This window comes from Condylostylus longicornis, unplaced genomic scaffold, assembly GCF_029603195.1.
Source record: "Condylostylus longicornis isolate FDR11 unplaced genomic scaffold, ASM2960319v2 ptg000028l, whole genome shotgun sequence".
In the NCBI taxonomy this organism is placed as follows: domain Eukaryota; kingdom Metazoa; phylum Arthropoda; class Insecta; order Diptera; family Dolichopodidae; genus Condylostylus; species Condylostylus longicornis.
The window spans coordinates 1,099,350-1,121,951 of NW_026577997.1; the positions used below are offsets into that span (position 1 = coordinate 1,099,350).

The 22,602-nt window shown below is 24.0% G+C and overlaps 1 protein-coding gene and 1 long non-coding RNA gene across 5 annotated transcripts in view; both read left to right on the top strand.

The window, feature by feature from the left end:
- Positions 1–22,602, top strand: part of LOC129607748 (TWiK family of potassium channels protein 7-like) — a 293,642-nt gene that overhangs the window by 231,371 nt on the left and 39,669 nt on the right. The gene's annotated exons all lie outside the window — the stretch shown is intronic.
- The window catches only part of LOC129607751 (uncharacterized), a 46,038-nt gene continuing 24,342 nt past the window's right edge, over positions 907–22,602 (top strand). Inside the window, exon 1 of the long non-coding RNA XR_008696840.1 lies at positions 907–1,270. This is a non-coding gene — a long non-coding RNA (uncharacterized LOC129607751). The remainder of the gene's footprint in view (positions 1,271–22,602) is intronic.

A 22,602-nucleotide genomic window follows, 5' to 3' on the forward strand; every position in this document is an offset into this window, starting at 1 on the left:
GTCTCATAATATGAAACTATAACTTTAGCTTATTTTTAAAATAAGCTAAATTAAAATTGTAATTATAATTTCCTAGTGGATCTACAATGTTAATCAACAATATCAAACTTACCTAAAATTAAAAAAGGACAATTGTTAAAAACAAGCATTTGAGATCCACCGTTGCAGCTGAATCCACCTAGCTCGGATTCAGTCGTTGTTTATGTTGAGGGATCCACCTAGCTCGGATCCACTTGCTTTATCCATGGCAATTGATATTAAACAATAATTTCAAAAATATAAAAAGATTCTATAGATGCAAACTAATCGGAAAATTGATTTTTTCACAAAATGCTTTTATAACGGTCAGAGAAGCAAACTGAAGCCATTTTGATATTAATTTAAAATTTTAATTTATAAAAAAGCGACACTTCAAAACATCAAAACTGATCTGCAAAGACAGCTAACGAAAGAACTTGGAATTGCCGTGTTGCTATTAGACGAATAATGTGTTTCATCTCTGTAAAGTTGACATTGTCAATAAAAATGAATACATTGTATATAAAAATTTTTTTTGAGTGACCATTTCATTTCTTTTTTGCCTTTTAGTTTAAATTGAATTTATCTTTGCATCAGAAAAATAGTAAAAAATTTTATTTATAGAACTTATATTTTATATGATACTTTTCTTTTTTAGTTTTTTATTTCATAAAAATTAATATTTTAATTTATTATAATATCAACCTTAGGGAAACGTAATACATTTTTCGTTAAGTGTCATCGACGCAGTCCCAAATTTTGTAGTTAGTTGGTTTTGCAGATCATTTTTGACATTTTGACGTTTTGAAGTGTCGTTTTATAAAATAAAAATTTAAATTAATATGAAAGCAAAATGGCTTCAGTTCAGTGCAGACCGTTATAAAATTTTCTAAAAATATAAAATGTAAAATTTTTTTGTGTATAATAAAGTGAAAGTGCTTTCTGGATATTAAGTTATAAGTCAACTCACAATGGTGTAATTAAGTAAAAGGATTTAAGTTTCAAGATGCATTAATTGTATTTTTTTGGATTTCATCAACTTTTACACCTTTGAGATTATTTTTATGATCGTAACTGTGTTGGATAATATAAGGGGATCCGAGCTAGGTGGATTTCCCAACGTAAACATCGACTGGATCCGAGCTAGGTGGATCCAGGTGCTTCGATGGACCCCAACTGCAAGTCAACGAACAATGGACCGATTTGTTGTAGTGTTGCAGTTCTTTTATTTTTTTCATGTTTTGTCTTTTGGGTAAGTTCATTTGAACCGAATAAACATAAGGTATTATGACGTGTTACTTTTTCTATAAAATTTTTATGCTTCAATGATAAGTTCAGTTACTTTTATCAAAAAATTATATTAATTTTAATTTGTAGGTAGGTGTATTGTATATACATATGAAAATACGTGGGTAAAAAAGTGCTAATCACAGAGCACTTTTTAACCCATTATTAATGTTTTTTAAAAGAATATTCTACTAGAATAATAAATTAAAATCAATCACTTATAGATAGCTGTTTTTCTTGGTCATCTTACGTGCACACATTTTAATTTTCATCAACTTTCATTCACTTATTGGTTTGCTCTCATATTTCGGTTCCGTTAATTACCATCATCGTCATAATCACACTTTCAACAATTAATTTCATTTATTCCTTTTACATCGATCGTTATTTTAACTTTATTATGAAAAGTTTTTCTACATTATTCAAAAATTGTCACTGCACACTGAAATGACAAAAATAAGGAATCTAATAAAAAAAGGAGCACAAACGCGTCTGCAGTTTGCATAAATCATAGGCTGAAGAGATGAGAGAGGTGAAAAGAAAAATATGATACTTTGCCAAGTCAACGCTCTTATTACCAGTCTTTTCCCTCCATCATAATGTTGGATTTTTTATTTTTTTACTTTTTATTCACTTTTCACTTTTTATATTTCACCTATGCGCAATCAGTCAATGTTGTAACTGTAATAAAAATAATGTATTTATGCTCACTGATTCGAGGAAAAAGTAAGAACATGTAAAATTAATTATGGCATCTGAAATTTTCTCGACTATAACCAAATACGCATACAGATAAGATACACAGACGTAGGTTTCTACCTACCCACTTAAATACCTGTTGGGAAAAAAATTAGTGACTACGGATTGAATAACCATCATCATTTTGTATTTGTCGGGATTTATTTTAATGAGAATTTTATTAGAGGTAGCTTATTTTCTTTCATTTTCTATGTTACACATTTCACAAAATAATTTTATAATCTGTTTTTACTTCACAATTTTTATGTTCATTCAAAATACCGCATAGAACAGGGATTTATTAAAATTACACATTTTATTTTTACATATGTATACCCATGAGTATGTATGTATATAATATTAAACTTACTACTATACAGAATTAAAACCATATTTTCATCACATAAGCCATAAGGTATGCATAGTAATAAACCACTTATTAAATATTAAATGTATAACTAATTATGAATAAATTATACCAATTATTACAATGTTAAATAATAACAATATTATTAAGTAATTGATAATAATAATTGTAGTTACCCTGTAAAATAAATCATAAATAGGTCAAGAGACTTTTTATACTTTATTGTATAAAGTTATAGGTTTAAGTGAACATATGGGAAATGAAATAGATTGTTATAACATTATCACGTATGTTATTAATGGTGATGTTAACAATTTTCCTGTATTTGTAGAGGAAATTTTTAATATAGAATATTTTGAAAGAATTTTATATTCGATTACAGTAATATTAAGGCTTTTGTGATGAAAATTATGAAAATGTAGGTATTCAATTTTCTTTGATTGCAATAATTGGAATACCCAGTTTTTTTCCCGTTATTAGATTTGGCTGAAATTGATTTTAACTTCAATAAACAAGCTAATTTTTACATTTCCAGAATTTATAGTGAAAATTGTTAATAATATATATAGAGTTATAGTCATACATATTATATAACATGATTATATGATTTGTTAAATATTAAAAGAAAATTTAAAAAATAAATTTCCTGTTATCTGACAAAATACTACACTTATAAATTTATAATTACTATAATTCATAAAGAAGTTTGTGTTTATCAGAAATTTTTTTTTAATTTTTTTTATATACGTAAAATGTGTTGTTTATTCAATGAAATTTTAAGGTAGAAAATTCAATTATTTATAGGGCTTTTAGTGTACAAATTTCAATTAATATATATTAAATAGGTATTTTTTGTATTTGATTTAATAGCAATGAGATGTTAAAAATTTCAAAACTTTTCGAATAATTTGATATTAAGTAACCAAGTTGAAATAACTATTATAATTCCCGTAGAAAATAAATATTTTCTAAAATCTGTTTCCATTACTGTTTGTCTACATTTGGTCTCGAATTACAAGCTTAATTTGACATGATTGCCATTTTTTTTATTTTGGGATTGCTCTTTTTTGCAAACAATATTTTCTTTAAATTAAGTGGTTTATTGTTCAAAAAGTACACAACCAATACCATGTCAGCTAAGCAAAAATCATAAGTAATAGAATCAAGAATTTGAAAGCCACACGCCTTGCTTTTTTTTTTCTAAATTTCTATTAACTATTTTCTTTTTATTTGCTTAAAGTACATTATAGTCCTTAACCTACCTTGAGTGTGTATATACATATGAAAGAAAATTGTAGAACTTAAATTAATAAATTACAGGAGGAAAGAAAGTTACAGGAGTAACCATATCAAATAGAACTAAGAGATCGTAATTCTATCATAAATTTTATATAATAAATCTCTTTATCCTTTTTTATTTATTTTGTTCTGAGATTGTTTTACTATTTTTTGTTTTTCTATTCTATAAGAATTTTGTTCCTGGAGCAAAATTCTCTTTGTTTTTTCTCATTTTTATTCAAAATACACATAATCTAGTCTATTTAAATTTGGAAAAAAAATCTTCAGCTGTTTGACCTTAAAGGGGTAAAATGAGAACAAGAAATAAATAACAAAAAACGGATAAAATTTTCAACATTAAATCGCTGTAATTGAACAATAGTATAAAATGGACTAAAATAAAAATAAAATAAGGGAATTTATCCTTTCTTTTCCCCTTTTATAGTGCTAGTTAGCCCCCTAATTCGATGTTGAAATGTTGAATAAACAAAAGGATGAAATAAAAATTTATAACAAAGCTGGTAGAATATGAACAATACAAAAAATCAAAATTGAGAAGTAAAATAAAGAAAATCTTAAGAATTTATGGGTCTAACAATATTTTTATAGTAGATTTAAAAATATATGAAATTTTAAATGATTATAGTGACCAATAATTGGTACGAACAAGGAAGGATTATAAAAATATTATATTAACTTAATTTTTCTGCATTAATTATCAATCATAACCATTTATATAAAATGTTTAATATTGATAAACCGGAGATTGCGATATATTATACTCTTACAGTTTACGACAATATGCAATTAATATTGCAAAATACGCATAATAATCACTTTTTTCTAGTTTTACAAACTGAACACTAGATCAGTCATAGAATTAAAGCCTTAAAGTAAGCACTCAGCTTTTCTTTTTGTTTGAGCGTAGGTACATATTTTCAAATTAATTTCAATCTAAATAGAAATATTTTTGGAAAATTTTTGGAAAATGCGTGATGCGAAAAATTTTTATTTTTTAAAATTTACTTTCTTTTAAGTTTTCAGTATCGCCCCTGTTTTTTTCGGCGGTCATTGGAAATGCATATTTTGTATATATGGTAGATATGGCGATGTAAACCATCGCTGCTAAAGATTTTCAAATAATTCTTCAAATTGAATTTAAACTTCTTATGCGTCAGTATATCAATTTAAACTTATATGTCATTAAATCAGCAATGACTTATGGTCCCTTTATATATATATACACAATTATTTTTAATAATAAGAAAAACGAACTCAGTTATGGCCTTATTATTCTTTTAAAATATAAAAAAATAACCAACTATAAAAATTATACTGTTATCAAAAGTATAAAAACGGTAAATATCCAAAGGTGAAAAATGAAATAAAATTTCTATGTATACATATCTTTTGTATGTAAAAGACTCCCTTGAGTATCACAATTATTGTTAAGAAATGAGCCTTTTATATACGTTGTATTACAAGTATAATACCTATTTATATTATACCATTCCAACAAAAAAATTTTTATTTGATTTTCACTTCATTTTCAACTATTATCAAATTTTATTGTTCTCTATAATTATACATACATATATAAAAGCATCAATCTAAAACCTTAAATTATTGAGGTCATTTGGTTTATCTTCGTTGAAATAATATATTCAAGGATCTAAACGTAAGAATCGCACATATGACGACTTTTAAAATCTTCTACACTAAAACATAAATCTTTTCTTTTCTTATGTTTCTTATCGATCTTTCAATTCCTTCTATCGTTCAGGAAATTGTTTTCCACTTTTATACGCAAGAACAAAGAAAACGATATATTTGTTGTTGGAAGAAGGAAAAAGATATTTTTTCTATGTACATACATATGTACATATAAAAAAACTTAAATTTTGTTTTTAATTTAATTTTTTTTTCTTTACTGGAATAAAAGAAAACTATTATTTTAGGTTTCCGGATTTAAATTTAAAATTGAAGTCAGAACTAACAAAGATGAAAGGGACAAGCAAGTTAGCGGTTTTGAATAATAAATATTTAGGACTCCATTGAATATAATTCTCTTTCAAGCTTAGTTTGTGATTAATCTTACTACAAAAGTTTTAAAAAGTTCTCATAACATTTGTGATCTTAAAAATTGTACGTCATAAAGTTGCTCGAACCCAAATATAATATTTCAAATTTGTACGAAACCTATTTCAAATTGAAATTTCTTGTTTTAAATTTCATCTTTAAATTACTGAAATTATTTAGCAGTTTCTAAATGCGGAAAAGTAAACTAAGATCATATAAATTTACATATTATTTTTATTTGAATAATTTTTTTACAAGATAATATTTTTCCATTGTATAAATTAATTTATACATCATTATTACTTCTTCCAATTTATCAAGGCCACCATTTTTAATAAGTACACCTCTTTTTAATTAAAATAAATACAATTATTGTACAAACTTACGTAATATACGAGATATTAATAAACCAGTATGCTTATACACAATATTCTACATACACATATATAAATGTAGGGGTAGACACACGACGTATGCTTTTCCAACTTTTGAACTTTACTCTGAAAACGAAATGAATTATCCACGAAAATCCCCAAAAAAAAATGGTCATAAAGTTTTGTAATGTGTGTATACAACTTGTATTAAATACTTATACAAAAGATAATTAAAGTAAAAAAAAAATCATCATGGAAATTAAAGTGTAATAATAAACGGAAATGGTTGAAGGCAACCAACGGAAAAAATTTCATATGACACTCAACATAATTACGTACAAAAAATATGAAAATGTTCTCTTTTTATTACTCTTTTTTTCATATTTCTTTTGTCCTTTTAATACTTTTATAATATTATTTATTCCCTTTTCTCTTAAGAAATTATATTTCACGTTTATTATATAATTTTTGTTTTTTCAACCACCTCCTCACAATATATAAAACCTTTCTCCATTCATCCTTGTGTATTTCCTTTACACCGCATCGGTTCCATTATATGGATATCGGTAAAAGCTTTTTTAATGAAATAAAATGTGATAACACGATTTAACCTTTACTGTTATATATTTTTATTATTTTTATTATATTTTCTTGATTTATTTCGCTAAATATACTTACTGTTGTGTTAATATAAAAGTCAGAATACCGGAATACCAGAATGTTATATTTGTATTTATATAGTTTTGTGTAAAAGCAAAAATGTAAATACGTACTATTTGCAATTAATTTTTAACTCTAACACACATTGTCATTTATAAGTTTAATGTGAATTCATTCAATTTCATAATAGTTGGTTGTATATATTTTCAACAGTGTTTCTTTGTTAGCTGAGTTAATTTTTAAAAATTTTTAATTTCATACCTGTTTTGTGCTCGTATAGTAATGGTCTATTTTAAGGTCTTCGTTGCGAGGTAAACTCGGAAATTATATTCATATTTGAAGCAGTCAAAGAATTTTTTTTCTGGAATTTAATTTTTGTTTAAGGAAGTGGTACATATACACTTAATTTTTATTTTTCTGCGCTTTTTGAAAACTTGTTTTTCAGTTGACTAAGCATTATTTTTTGCATAAATTTATTCATATGGTTATATTTTAGTTCAATATAAAAGGGATAAATTGCAAATTAAAAATGAATAAAAATTGCAAATTAAAATTAATGTTAAAAGACGTTATAAATGAAAAAATTAGAAGGTTTAGGGAATTGAAGGTAGATTGAAATAAGTTTTTTTTGCATAAAACAACTACTTGCTTTGTTTCCTGGAAGAAGGTAGTAGAAAATAGAAAAATTTCTTGTTTGAAAAATGATTTTTATTTTGAGAAAGTTTATGTCAGTTTATAACAGGTTCTTTAAAAAGAATAGCGAAATTATTAAAAAATTATAAACGTTTATTAAAAAAGGTGAGACATCTTAGTATTCGAAAGAGTTAAAGTAACCTAAATCTGTAAATTATTGGAGAAAATGTCTCTATATCTTATCAAAACTATATGGTCGGATACGTGCTTCAAGTATCTTACGAGTATATTATGAGTTAATCCATAAAATCGCCCATGTCCACTTTGATTTTTCTAGTTACCTAGAAAACATATTTAAAACAATCTCTTGCAATGTACAGCTTTACTACTTATTTTCAAGAACTTGCACTTGACATAAAAATAAAATGTGGAAACTCATAAAAATTTCAATAACTTTAAATAAAACATTTAAATATTTTCACTTTTTTTTTTAAATAAGTTTCTTCATGGGTAGCACTTCCACACATTTATATTTTTCTAAGTATTAAAAATAGCAAATATGTACTCCCACCATATGATCCATTAAAATTACACATAAATTTGATTTGATATAAATGACTATAAAAAATTTTTTTAACGATATTTAAGGGACGTAATTCACAACAAAATTTATAATATCTTTTCTTTTTTTAACACATTACTCTAACATTTATTTACACGCAACAATGCTAACAAAATTTTATTTTAGAAAAATTTTTATCTTCCCTAAAAAATTACACTCTTCAATACTCCCGCCATCGTCCACACATATTCTTTTAATGATGTCTTTCTTCCCAAACTTTCCCACCAAATATTGTTACAATTATCGCGTTTGAATATTTTGAATATAAAATTTATGCGTTATACCTCATATTATATGTATGTTTTTAGGAGACGTGTAAAAAAATTGCTATTAAAATTCTCATTTACACCATTTTGCATTTCCAAAAACGGGGAAAAAAGTCTTTACATCACCTTAAATCTTCCTTCGTAATAATTTAAACCGAAAACTTCAAGTTCTACACAGTTGTTCAATTCTCTATTCTTTTCTAGTATTTTTGGCACCTTTTGTGATTAAATGTATTATAAAAAACGAGAGAGGAACAAGAAAAGGAAACAAGTGATGAATTTAACAAAACCATCAAGAGTATATCCCATAAATGGAAATCCGTTTACCTGGATTAGAATAAAACGCAAGAACAAAAATGAAATTTTTCTGTTGAATAATATTAAGAGAAACATTCAGCACAAAGAGTATGAAAAAATTTACATTCCGAAACTATAGGCTTAATAATAAAGGAAATTCAATTTCAATTAACGCTCTAGGGTTGAATATAAATGAAGCAGTTCTTTAAAAAATGTTTAAAATTCTTTAAAAAAATGTTAAAATAATAAGAAAACAAAACTGAACTAAAGGGCTTTATATCTCGAAATCTGGACGCTTACTTTGTTATTTCAAATAACATTTGTTCTGTAGAATATTTAAGGAATTTATATATTACTTAAATACTCTAAACTCTAACTATTTCTAAAAGTATCTAAACAATTAGTAACTCGAAAAATGAAATGTAGAGTTTTCAATACCTCTAACAGTATATAAAACAGTGGACTCATAAAATCATAATCAATCCTATATTATTTTAGCAAAGATTTTTTTGAATGTCGTGATTACAAACAGAAAATGCAAGAGCACTTTCAAACAGCCATAGTACCGCCATAGATTAGATATGAAATAAAGGGTTAAGATTTTAACACATGGACTTGTAAAAGCTATATACGCCATATATGTATATGTATGTCACCGGAGACATTATGAATGGAATATAACTTGTATTAAGATTTTTGTAAATTTTTAAAAAATTAAAATTTAGGTAAAAAAAAATAGGTAATGAATAAATACAAAAGAGAAGTAAGCATGAAGCTGAATCCATTTACAAAATATGAATTGAACTCTAGGAGGGTGATGGTTTAGGAATATTTTCGCTTAAAAAAATTTACATACAATTTTTGTTTCGGTTTTTGTTTTTTATTTCTTTTTATTTTTCATGTATTCTGGCATTCCGTAAAATTCCTTTTCCCGTAACATTTTTTACTCCTTGTTTTCTTTTTAAATGATAGCAGAATGATGAGGGAACTAGCAAGTATAAGGTGGGAAACATGCAAGGTAAACAAGTAAAAAAAGTATTTTTAAGAAGAACATTGAGGCTTTTAATGCTAAGTAAATGTTTTGTAAGATATTTAAAATACTGTTATTCTTGTTTTATCTTCTTGTAGTTCTTCTCGTTTTCCTTTATAGAAAAATTTTCAAAAAAAAGATTGAAAAAGACAATGGAACAGTTCATTAAATTTCCGCGTTTTGTAGAAGCAGAAAAAAGAACAGACTCATGTTAACGTTTTATTTATATGTTGGTATGGTAAAAATGACAAAAGGGAAAAGAAATCATTATTTTACAAACAAAAGATTAAATGAATAAGCGTTTGAATTTTTTTTTTGTTGTACAAGACGATGTAATAACTTTCTCTCCCTTAATTCTTATATTCTTTTCTTTTAAAATGAATTATTCTGATAACCAAAATATTTTTACATATTTAATATAAACATACAATTGCATTGGTGTTTTTCAGGTGTGTACATTTTAAAAGTATAGAATTAAGGAAGAGAGTGAAATGAATAAAATGCGCGTATTGCAAAAAAAAATTTACATTTTTTTAATCAGTACATTTAAAATTATTTTTAAACAATGTGCCTATTAAAATGTGCATAGTTATGTATACACATAGCTACTGTCATAATCATGTATATTAACAGAAATGAATATAAGCTTTTATTTTTAAAAATACGTTGCTGTGATTAAAATGAAAAAGAAATCACAGAAATTGTACACAGTGATATTGTTTAGTATTTCAAAAGTCTTTAAGAACTGTTTTTAAGTACTTTTGCCAGTCAATTATAAACTCGATTGGGTATTATGAAGTTCGTCAAGAGGTACTGTAAAATATGTAAAATATGTAAAATGAAATGTAGAATACTAACTAGATAAGGCATTTTAAAAATGATGTGGATAGTCTGTCATTTATGTATACCAAATCTTTGAATAGACAGTATCAAAACCAAGAGACTACTGATGGAATCTATGCTTCACCAAAAAACGGCGGATTACGTGAAGAATTAAGTTTTTTTATCTGTGCCTAGACGAGGGTTCAACTGAATGGTCTAGAGAAGGTTCTTTAACGAGTTTCTCCCAGCTACCCTAGTTCTCTATCGAGTACCGACTTAAAATGAAGGTCATATAGGGATTATAATTACTATAAATCCTATGGTCCAAAATGAAAAGGGCGGGCTAAAGTAGCACGAAAATGTTACCAGTTTGAGGTTTTTAAAACGTTCTTAAATATTATGACAATTTAGCTGGTTCCGCAATATATTAATTTACTGTATTAATATTAATTTTATATTCGTACAAAGAATACAATTAAATAGGGAAAAGTACAAAAAAATTAAAAAATTTACTGTAATCGCACTACCTATACCGTATATAAAAAGCAAAACAATAAACCGTAATATGCAGGAGTTTTGTTTAATGAAATTTGATGTAAGCATCATAAAGTTTACCTGTAACACATATAAAAAAACGTATGTATATTAACACCCCATTATCTTTTCCTACGTACATATTGAATAGGAAAGCCTTTTTCAAATTTATACAACAAAACAGTAATTATAAAAGAATACGATGAGAAGGAGGTGCACAACCAGTTATTTTTTAAATTAATATTTTCTGCCACTTTAAGTTTTATTTATATTTCTTTTTGTTTTTATTATTCTTTGTCTCGTGTAATACGGGCATCAACACATCATTATTTTATGTTTCAATTAATTTAAAAAAAAAAAACAAAAGAGAAAATATTGTCTTTAGCTCAGTACACCATTTTTTTTATTTTCATTATATTTTAACATTAATTATATTATTTTAATGTATTAAAATTATTTTCCATAACAATAATTAAAATCCACATTATAATCTAATGGGTTATTTTGTATTATTAAATCAAGGAAATTAAATTGAAGAGTAAGTAAACAAGAATATTATTAAAAAAATTAAATTAAAGCTTCCTTATAGGAAAATAAGGAGGAAAAACCCTGTTATCCTAAGGTTACTGGAAGATTTGAATTTTAATGAATGAGTTTTTTTTTTTTCATTTTTTTAATCACAATCAGGTTTTATTTGCCTGTTGCTCGATTGTTTGCAATGTTAATTTACTTTCTTAAAATTTATTTATTATCATTTATTGAACTTAACTAGAATTTTAAAATAATATTTTTTTAAAGACTTTTCTTTTTAGGGAGAATAACTGAATTTGACCTTAGAATTGTTTGATTGCTGGATTATAGATACTATCATGAAGAATACTAATATAATAATTAATACCGTTTTTGTCTTAAGGTGACTTAGGAAATAATTTCTTACTGCCGCAGATTATATATGTATATACCTATACTCCAAAAAATATTCTATACTTTAAATAAATACTTCAAATATAAAAATGAATAGTAAGTAATACGACCACTTTTGAGACGCAACATACACATAAATTTCCAAATATTTTCAGTAAATTTTTTTAATAACGGAATTCAAAAAAAATAATTCTAATATTTTGAATTTCTACTTTTAAAAATCCTTGTCATATTTTGTTTGATTTACGAATAGAAAAAATTTGAATATTTTTTTTCCTTTCACCAGGATAATAATCTTCTGTCTTATCTATAAAACCATGCAAATATTTATTTTTTTATAGATATTAAAAAACCAAATTTATTCATGTCTAAAAATTGTAACACCTTTTTCACACCTCTCCTTTAACCGTTTTTCCTTAGATTTTTTTTTCTATTTTAATTTTTTTTTTATGATTTGTTATGCTTTTAAATATTCCCCACTTTGATGTTGTTTTATTTTACATATTTAGGTATACAGAGAAAATTTCAATTGAAGAATCATATTTTCTAAGACTTTAATAGGATTTATTAGCAATTTTATGCTTAATTTGAATATTGCCATAATTTTTTTGTGTTTTGTCAAAAAATGTTTTTAACGTTTTATAGGTAAACATAAAACAAAACTCGATTACTTAGCATAAAAATTGACGTGCTTTCACTTATATTGATAAAATAAAAAAATCCTGATAAAAGGTGGAAAATTTAAAAGAGGAAAATGAATTTGTTCTTAAGAAATTTATAAAATTTATTGGTTTTTACACATATGCGTAAAAATATCATAAGAAATAAGATAAAAAAATTTAATATGAATAAACATAAGTGTGATTTATTTATTTAGATATGCGCACAAATTTAAATAAGGCGTCAAAAATATTTTACGTACAATTTGTCTTCCAATTTTTGTGTAGAAGAGTTGATAAGATTTGAAAACAAGGTCAATGAATTTAAGGAAAATATAGGTTTTGTTATTTAAAATAAATTTTCATATAAAAATATTTTATTAAAGAATAAAAACGGTACAGTAATTTCAAAAAATTATTATTTTTTTTTTTATCTCCAGCACATCATGTGCAAATTTTCTTTCACAATATATTTTTAAATCTTATAAAATAGTCAAATTTTAATCTAAAAAGCAACAATTTAATAACAAAATGTTAAACAACTTGGATCTACACTTTATAAATTAGATTTTATTTCTAATATCACCATAATGATACTTGGTATATTTATATAAAACTGTTATTGTTTTGAAAAAAACTTTATTTCAATTAGCCTAGCAACCTTCACTTTCAAAGAAAAATTAATTAAACATTCCATTCTTGTACAATAGCAAATTTCACAATTCATTTTTAATTAAATAAAATATAGGTAAAGCAATCCCGTTTCTCGAGCATCATCAATAAAACTATTGGTATAATGTTAAAAAGAATATTTACCGCATTGCTTATTTTGATAAAACAAAGGTAAAACATTTTTTTTATCAAAAGTATTTTTACCAAAGCAATAGCAACAAAAGCACTTTTTATAAGGAGAAATTAATCTACTTTCATTTTGTCTATAAAATAAAATTAATTTAATTATTTCTTTTTTGATAAAAGCTATTTTTATATTAGCGGCCTTCCCACACTTAAGTTTTAAATTTGAAAAACTAAAAAAATAAAAGTTGTTTGCTTTTCTAAAATTTTAGAAGAACAGAAAGTTTTCGTTACCACTTTTAATTTGAAATTTTATTTATATATCTATTGTCTCTAAAATGAAAAAAAAGGAAAACAATTCCTTTTCTTCAAATATTAATTTAAGAAAATTTAATTTCAAATTAGTTTTTGTGAAAATTTAACTTTTAATTTGTTTCTAAGTAATTTTTGACCAAATTAATATTATTATAGATCTAATACAATTTTTAGTCAAAGCAAAATTTTTTTAATCATTTGTATTTTCATTTAAAAAAAAAATTATTCAATTTATATAATAAAAACAGTTTTTTATTGTTTTAGTGTTTTTGGAAGTGTAGACGCCGTGCATAGATCATAAAGGATAATATTTAAAAGTGCTGAGGGATTAGAAAAAAATTGAATATCACAACTGCGGATTCAAACCGTGTTCAAAATGTGTTCTAGTTTTAAAACAATTCAAGAGTTCTCCTCATATAAAATTAAATTGTATCTATATCATTTAATTGTAGGAATTCTATAATGCCTTGTGAAACTGAACTAAAAATGAATGTAATATCTTCACAAAAAATCGCAAAATTTCCAACAACTTTTAATTTACAAATAAAAGCATGTAGATATACATACATGTGTTTGATAAAACAAAAAGAATTTTACTAGATTAATTTTTCCATATACAAACCATGTATTATGATAAATGAAATTAGAGTAGAAACAAATTTAACAAATAAAATTTTAAACTTACTTATTAAAATAGAGAATGTCTATAAATTTTAATTTGCATTGACGTATTTTTCGGCTCACCCAATACGTAAATATTTCATTCGTTGTTATTAACAATACGTAAATATTTCATTCTTTTTTTTTTTTTGCATTTAAAAAACACAAATAATATTAGTTGATATACACAAATAATATTAGTAGCTGCGCTTGCATCTATCCAGTTTTATCTTGAGTTAAATTAAATTCATATAATACGCAGCGTTTATTTATGAACCATCAAACACTATAAACCTTGGATGTTGATTGATATTTAACTATACGTAGATAGTTTTAGGGATATTGTTGAACTTTAAAAATGTTTTTCACATATAGTTCAAATCACAGGCAAACTGATTCATTTTTATAATAAATTAAAATTAATTTTTTTCCACTTTCAGTAAATCAATTTTCCAATCAATGTTCCATATTCAATAGATGAAAATTTTTATCTATAGAAAAAGTGAAGTTTTTTTTTTAGTTTTTTAGTTTATTTAATTTCTGTGGAATAACAATGAACAGCTAGGATTCATTAGTATTTTATTGATGGAAATAATTGAGAATTTTATTGTTTTAAAACTACTGAACTTTTTTAATGTTTTTTTTTTTCTTTAAATTGATTTAAAAATAAAATATGTAGTTTTTTTATAATAGGTAATTAAATGTAATACAATAAACATAATTACAGTGTAAAATGAATTACAAAATATTTTGAGAGGTTCCATGTAGTAATCAATGAAATTGGAATAGCGCTGTATTTTAATAATATATTGCAAAATTACTGCACTTGTTGAACGTAATCTGTAAAATTTACTTAATTAAAGTAAACAAGGTATTACATTAAATATGAAATTTATATAAGCTATTATCAGGTAGATAGGTGTGCAGAAGGGGTCTAGTTTTATTGTAAAATTAATGTAGTAATGTTGCGGATCATAATTTATTGAAAAAGAACTTTTTGCTTTGAAATTTAATGATTTAAAAATCGAGGGATTGTTTTAAGGATATATGTACATACATTTCTAGAAGAAGTAATTAAGTTTCATATAACGAAAAACCAAGATGACCTCAAACAAATTAATAATAATTTAACATTGTTCAATTAAGGTTCTCAATTTTTAAATTTTTTAATTAAATAGTACTTTAATGGTTCTTAAGAAAAATAAAATATACAAGGACATAATTATAATGTTGGAGTATTATGATCCTTTTTTTTATTAATTACGAAAAAGATCATAATTATTCAAAATAATACCTCAATTATTTTTCATAATCATCATAAAACATTATTATAGCTCCTCACTCACTCACTCTCAACTCCCTATAATGTAATGGATGAACTTCAACTTTTTTTTTTGAAATATTTAACCCTGTTATTAACTAGACAACAACAATAATTAGAAAGCAAATGAAAAAATAAAATGTACAGGAAACTCCAACATTTTAAGGACAATGAAAAAGCAAAAAAAAAATCTGGTGTTTTCCTTCTACCATTCAATGATATAAAGAATCTGTTGTTATTATGAAATATTTTTAACATGATATTTTTAATGATACAAAAATGCTCAACAAAAAACCACAACTATGTGAATAAAGCACATTAAATTTTAAAATATTTGTGAATAGCTAATAATAATTCTTTATATTCATAATTTTTCATAATATAAAAGCATTTCTGATCCTTTTAATATGTTCTAATTTAAACTAAAAATCATATATGATTTTTATTATCCTTTTCGTTTCGTTTTCTCTACTAATTTTTGTTTTTCTTGTAATTGTATTCTACATAAAATTTAATTTTATACTTATTTTTGTTCAAAAATATAAGCTGTGTATAAGTTAGATGTACCTTAGTAAACATGGATGGAATTCTGAAAATAATTTCTTTATTTAAAAGAGAATTGATAATTAACTATGTTAACCTTTATATTTTTTTTAGAATGAAAAAGGAAACCACTAAATAATAATTTTTAATACATACTTTTCTCGTTTCTCCTTTTTTTTTTGTTATTTTTAAAATGTAATACTAATACATTTATGTAGAAAATTTTTTAAGTTTATAAAAGATAATCAAGGATAATGTATGTTTCATAACTATTTTTCATTTTTCAGGATATTTACAGTCAATTTTTTTCAATGTATCTGTTACAATATCAAACTTTACTATATTATACATATGTGCATATACGGAACCTTGTTATTAGATTATTAAATTTTTACACAATGTAGTGGTATTCTAGGATATCATAGGGAAATTTTCATAAATACAATAAAGCTTGTTAAGTTTTATGATTTTTCATAGCTTATGTGCGATTTTGACGTTTATGTAACCTATATGGTCTAAATTTAGTGCTTATTGCAATATTTTATATTAATTCAATATTTGGGAAAGTTTGTTCAGTTCATCAGTATTATAATAATTCTATTTCTAGTGGATTAATTTAAAATTTCAATTTTTCTTAAACATTATTTTTATATCAACTGAATATTGCATAATTTTAAATACACAGAATTGATAACTGAAATAAAGCTTCCCTATAAAATTAACATTAAATTCATACTAGGTATATTACGATTCAAATGGTACAAAAACTTCGAAATTTTTCTGTGTCATTCTGCAAGTGTTATCATAATGACGTTTGGGTTCATTATGAATAGTTTTTTCTTGTTTAAAATGCAAAATTTTTAAAATTTCATTTAATAAGAATATTGAGAAGAAAATTCATTATTCTATTTTAAAAAAAATTACATTACGAGTTTACATTTTGCAAAAGCATCTTCAACTAAACATATTTTTGTGGTACTCGTAAATTTTATATTATACTATGTATAAAATTATAATTATTTCAGAACTTTTCTTTTACGGCCAATTTTATCCAACATACATAGAAATGATTACAAGCTTATAATATTCATTATGCATGTATTTTCAAAAAGTCATTTAAAAAGAAGAGAATAACTAACATGACAACAAATGTTCATCATTATGTCATATGTGTTTAATAACCGAAGCAAAACTTGTACATTCAAAGCACATATTAAGTCACATATACACCAGATAAATGACACAATATCTAAAGTTGTATATGCACTTTTATGCATTTATGTAAAGGAAGTACTTCCTTAATAAAAAAAATTATGACAATATGAAAGAAATAATTATTTTTAATTTAATTTTTTGCATAGTGATACATGAAATATTCTATGAAATTAATTTGAAATTTTTCCTTTTTTATGTTATGTAAGATCTAAGTGTTATATTAATAAATTTAGTGTTGTGAAAGTATTGTATATTACTTTGAATTGCGGCTATAAAATTACATAAATCCATTTTTTGATTTTTTTACTGACGTTATTGTCTATTTTGAATTAGTTTTCTACTGACACCTGTTTTGGACTAGTGTATTGGATCTGAATCAAAGGAGAACGACTTCAAAATATATCGACCGCTCAATCCATATTTCATGTAGCAGACCACTCCGCTACCCTAAGTTATACGAAAATGTCCACCAAAAGGTTAAACGGGCTCGTTTAACAATTTAACTGGCATCTGCAATCGCATGTTCTGCGAAAACACTCTTGCTACTATATATTCAATTCCAAAACGAATCTTATATTGTAGAACTTTTAATACAAACAAATCTCCCCACCATTGCCGAAACTTTATCAATTTTAATATCATAACCAAAAATGATTGATGATGGTATACTTCAACTTTAAGCTCACAATGATAGACTTCAAATAAATTTTTACCTACATATATACACCTTTCAGGAGTGTAACAGAAAATTTTAGGTGTTCCAATTGTATCAATTTTTTATAAGTTTCACATTTATTATTCTTATAAATAAATATTTGTGCATCATGTGGAATGTTAGAAACAAAATTTTCTATTAGAAAAAAAAGTACAAAAATTGATTTTACCCCGACATTTTATTTTAAATTGTTAATGTGATCTACTCCTAGATTTTTTTAAAAGAAAAAAGAAAAAGCAAAATAAACTAGATATTTTAAAAACTTTTTTAATCTATTAATTTTATTTCTTTAAAACTTTTCAAATTTGCAAGTGAATTCTATAAAAAGATTTAATACAAACATTTTCTATCATTTGGATAAAGTTTTCGTACATTTTCACATAAAAGAAAAAAAAACAAAAATATAATAAAAATTAAAGTCTAGACTTAACACACATCGCCTTATGTTATATGGGATATTAAACTCCTAAATGAAAAAGTGCGTTCCATCATCCAATATGTAATTTATTTCGTCATTGGAATCTCAAATTAGATTTTGATCACATTAGCATTAAATCATTAATAAAAATTGAATTCGAATATTAATAATAAATCAGTTCCATCCATACATTCAAGCACAGAATTAAAAGAATATTTGTTTAAATTTATTGCATCTAATGATACTAATAAATTATGGCATTAAGAATTAAATTTTGTATTCAAAGAAATCAAATATAAATTTATATCACATTTGTTTTTATAATTATAATTTTTACTTGTTTTCCAGCAGTCAATGCTAGATTACAGAAGTCAATTTGTAAGAATAAGTGAATTATTCAGATTCAGCATGCAAGAGAGGAATTTTCTAAACACCAATAATATTAAAATCAATTAAAATCATCACGATTCAATTTTAATCTTGTTCAAAATGTGTTAAGTGTGAAAGTTGACAGATATTTAGTTTATATGTTCACTTTTATCTTAAGAGTGTCATAAAATTTTTTAATAGTTTCACAAAATATTAAAATATAGTTTCTTTTACATTGCTTAATATTAAGAATTTATTCCAATATTTTAATAAGAAACTATTGTTATAGGCCCCTCTTCGGTTGCAAACTTCATTTTTCTGCAAAAAACCTTTTTTATGATGTGATAAACGAGTAAATAGCACAATTTTTCTATACAAGAAAGCAAAATTATACATAATAATATTTTTATTGCATAGCTGTTCCTTACAAATATGAGCAAATAACTATATAAATGTCAATAAGTTCCTTCTATTACAATCTTTTTTTTTTTTTTGAATATTTTTATAACAAAGGACTAAGATTTTTTAATTTATAATAATAATAATATATGAATACAATGTGTTGCTGCAGTGAAAACAAATATTTGTATTTCAAGTGAAAATGACAATACTCCTCCATTATGCATTTAGTAGGTATTAAAATAAAAAAATTCCATGTTAAATCTAACAATTGTGTTGTCGTTATCTAGTCGATTTCGAAAATTTTTCTATTATATTTATTGTATATAATATACAAAGGTACTTATGTATTTTCAAATAGAAATGATTTTCGAAAAAAAATATCTTCATGTTGGGATATTCAATTTCTGAAAAATTTTTACAATAGACATGGAGCAACTCAACAAAATAAAAGGATCTTTTAAGAAAATGGAAGGAAAAAAAAATTTTTTTTTTGTATTCAAAAAACTTTCTTTTACTTCTTTTTTCTTCTTTTTTTGTATAGCAAACTTTTCTCATAACAATGAAAACGGTTCAATTGAAAATATTTTTGATTTTTTGTTTTCCTATTTTCTTTTTGTTCCACTCAATTCTGCATAAAATTTCAATTCTTTTTAAATTTTGGCCAACAAAAAAAAAATGAATTTTGCAAAAAAAAAATTTATTTTTGAAATGTTTTTACTATTATTTAAGTTTTACTGAAATTTTCTATTGTTATTATTCAATATTATTCGATTATTATTATTGAGATTTTTTTTCTTGTAATACTTTAACCCTTAAATTATGGTTAAGTTAACAGCGATCTATTCAACATTTCCATCGATATTACATCATAATTTTATACAAAGGTTACGCATATCACTTATTAATAATTTTGAATAAATATTTAAGATATTATATGAAACATTTTAGTTATTAAAATCTTATCATTAAACACAAATAAATAATTCTATAGAAAATTACATTATTTGATTATTTGAAATTAATAATTAAATTATATTTAATTTTAGGGAAATTTTTCTCTTAATTTTATATTAAACTATGGAGAATGATATCCAGAATTGTAAATCTAAGAAACTCCATGAATATTATTGTATTGATCAAATAATATAGTGGTAAGTTTATCTGCAAATCCGTTACACTAGAGTAATGGAATATGATAACTGGAAAATAAAAAGTAAGCAATTAAATGCGTTCGTTGCATTACTAATTCACTACAAACTAATTTCATTAGTTTCTTAATACAATGTAATTGTTAAAAGGTAAATTTTGAGCGATTTCGGAATTGAAATTTGGAATATTTTTTACTAAAAATTGATGTAGAATATTGATTACAATATTTTAACATCAAAAAGTTAAAATTTTCTTATTTTAAATCCTAATTCTTCAATTACTTTTTTCCCATTATTCGTTTATAGTTCGGAATTTTGTCATGGAAAATTTTTTTTTAATCAGTTCTAATATTCTAACGATTTTAATCTACTTATATGAACTATCTACTTAAATAAAAAGATTGCAATTTTTATCAACTGTTTGAAATTATAAAAAAAAGGATTGAAAGCGTAAAATATAATTAAAAATTTTCATACCCCAATTAAAAACTTTCTTTCGTTTTTCTTTTATTATTCTATTTTTCCTGTTCAATTTTATTTTCCTCAATTTCCTATTTTAATACAAGATTCAATAAATTTTTTTTTGCATTTTTTTCGCCGTTTGCCATTCTTTTATTTCAAATATGAAAAGAAAAGTTCCAAAAATATCATTTTTTTTTTATTTTTACGTCGCTTCTCTTTTTTTTATTTCAGTGAATTGGAAAATATTGTGAGAAAAAAAATTGATTTTAATTTAGAATAAGAATTTTTCAATAAAATGTGGTTGATTTTTTGTTTCTCTTTATAATAAAAGTCACTGGAACGAAATGTCCTTTATATATATTATACAAAATATCAACAATTACCACATAAAATAGAAATGATTGACAGATTGATAAAAGCATTTAAATGTTCTTAAGTAATTGAAATAAGAAAAAAGGACTTTAAAATCCTTAAAAATGGAATTTCAAAATTAAAGGACAAAAAAAGAGAAAGAAACAAATACAAAAACTTTGATTTTAAAGATAAAGTTTTTTTCTTCAATTTTTTTTTTAGAATATAAAATGAGAAAGGATAAATAATATAGAAAATTTAATTATTTAAATTGATTATAGAATTCTTTTTTTCTTTCTATTTTTTTTTTTACAAAATCAATTGAAAAGTGGGAAAAATTACTTAGAGAAGAATAAAAAAAAAATAAGAAAATGTGATTTGAAATGTAAAAAATTATTAAATAAAGTAATTTTTTTTAAATGGTATAATGGGTGCTTGGAGTAACTTTAAATGTCATGTCGCACTACCATTCCATTCCTTAAAATCATTAAAAGAAAAAGACGGATAAAGAAATTTAAATAGTTTTCTTTATAGCAAATTTTAACTTAAAAAAATAGGTTCTTATCAGTTATTCCATTTTAAACTCAAACTTTTTTGAATATTATTTATAATAAAAACTCTATCGCCGGTTAATTAACTGTTGATAAAAAAAAATTCTGGGCGAATCGAAAATTGATAAATTTGCTATTAATAATTTGGCTTCAAAGAGTCTTTAATGTGAAATTCAATTATATCAGATTGATGAAATGCTTTTAGACTTAAAAAATATACGCTTCATTCAGTATATTTTAATTTGTGCCTTTTTTATAAATTTTATTAAAGTGAAAATTAATTGAAATGTTAAGCATTGTAGATTTAAACTTCAAGTATTTGATAAATCATAAGTACATAGTTCGATTTCCAGTTACGCCGTGATTGTTTAAAAAAAATAGGCTTTCTGATCCATAGTGTTAGGTTACCCGATTTATAATGCTAGTATATTTTAATTTATGTCTTTTTTATAAATTTTATTAAACTGAAAATTAATTGAAATGTTAAATATTGTAGATTTAAACTTCAAATATCTGATAAATCATAAGTACATAGTTCGATTTCCAGTTACGCCGTGATTGTTTAAAAAAAATAGGCTTTCTGATCCATAGTGTTAGGTTACCCGATTTATAATGCTCGTATATTATTAAAAACTTTCTTATGTTACCATACTTTAGCGAAAGAACTGTTGAAACTCTCGAATGAAAATTTTAGCAACATTTTGAATCCGACATTTCCCGGATTTGTTTCTCTCTTCTTTGATTGTTGC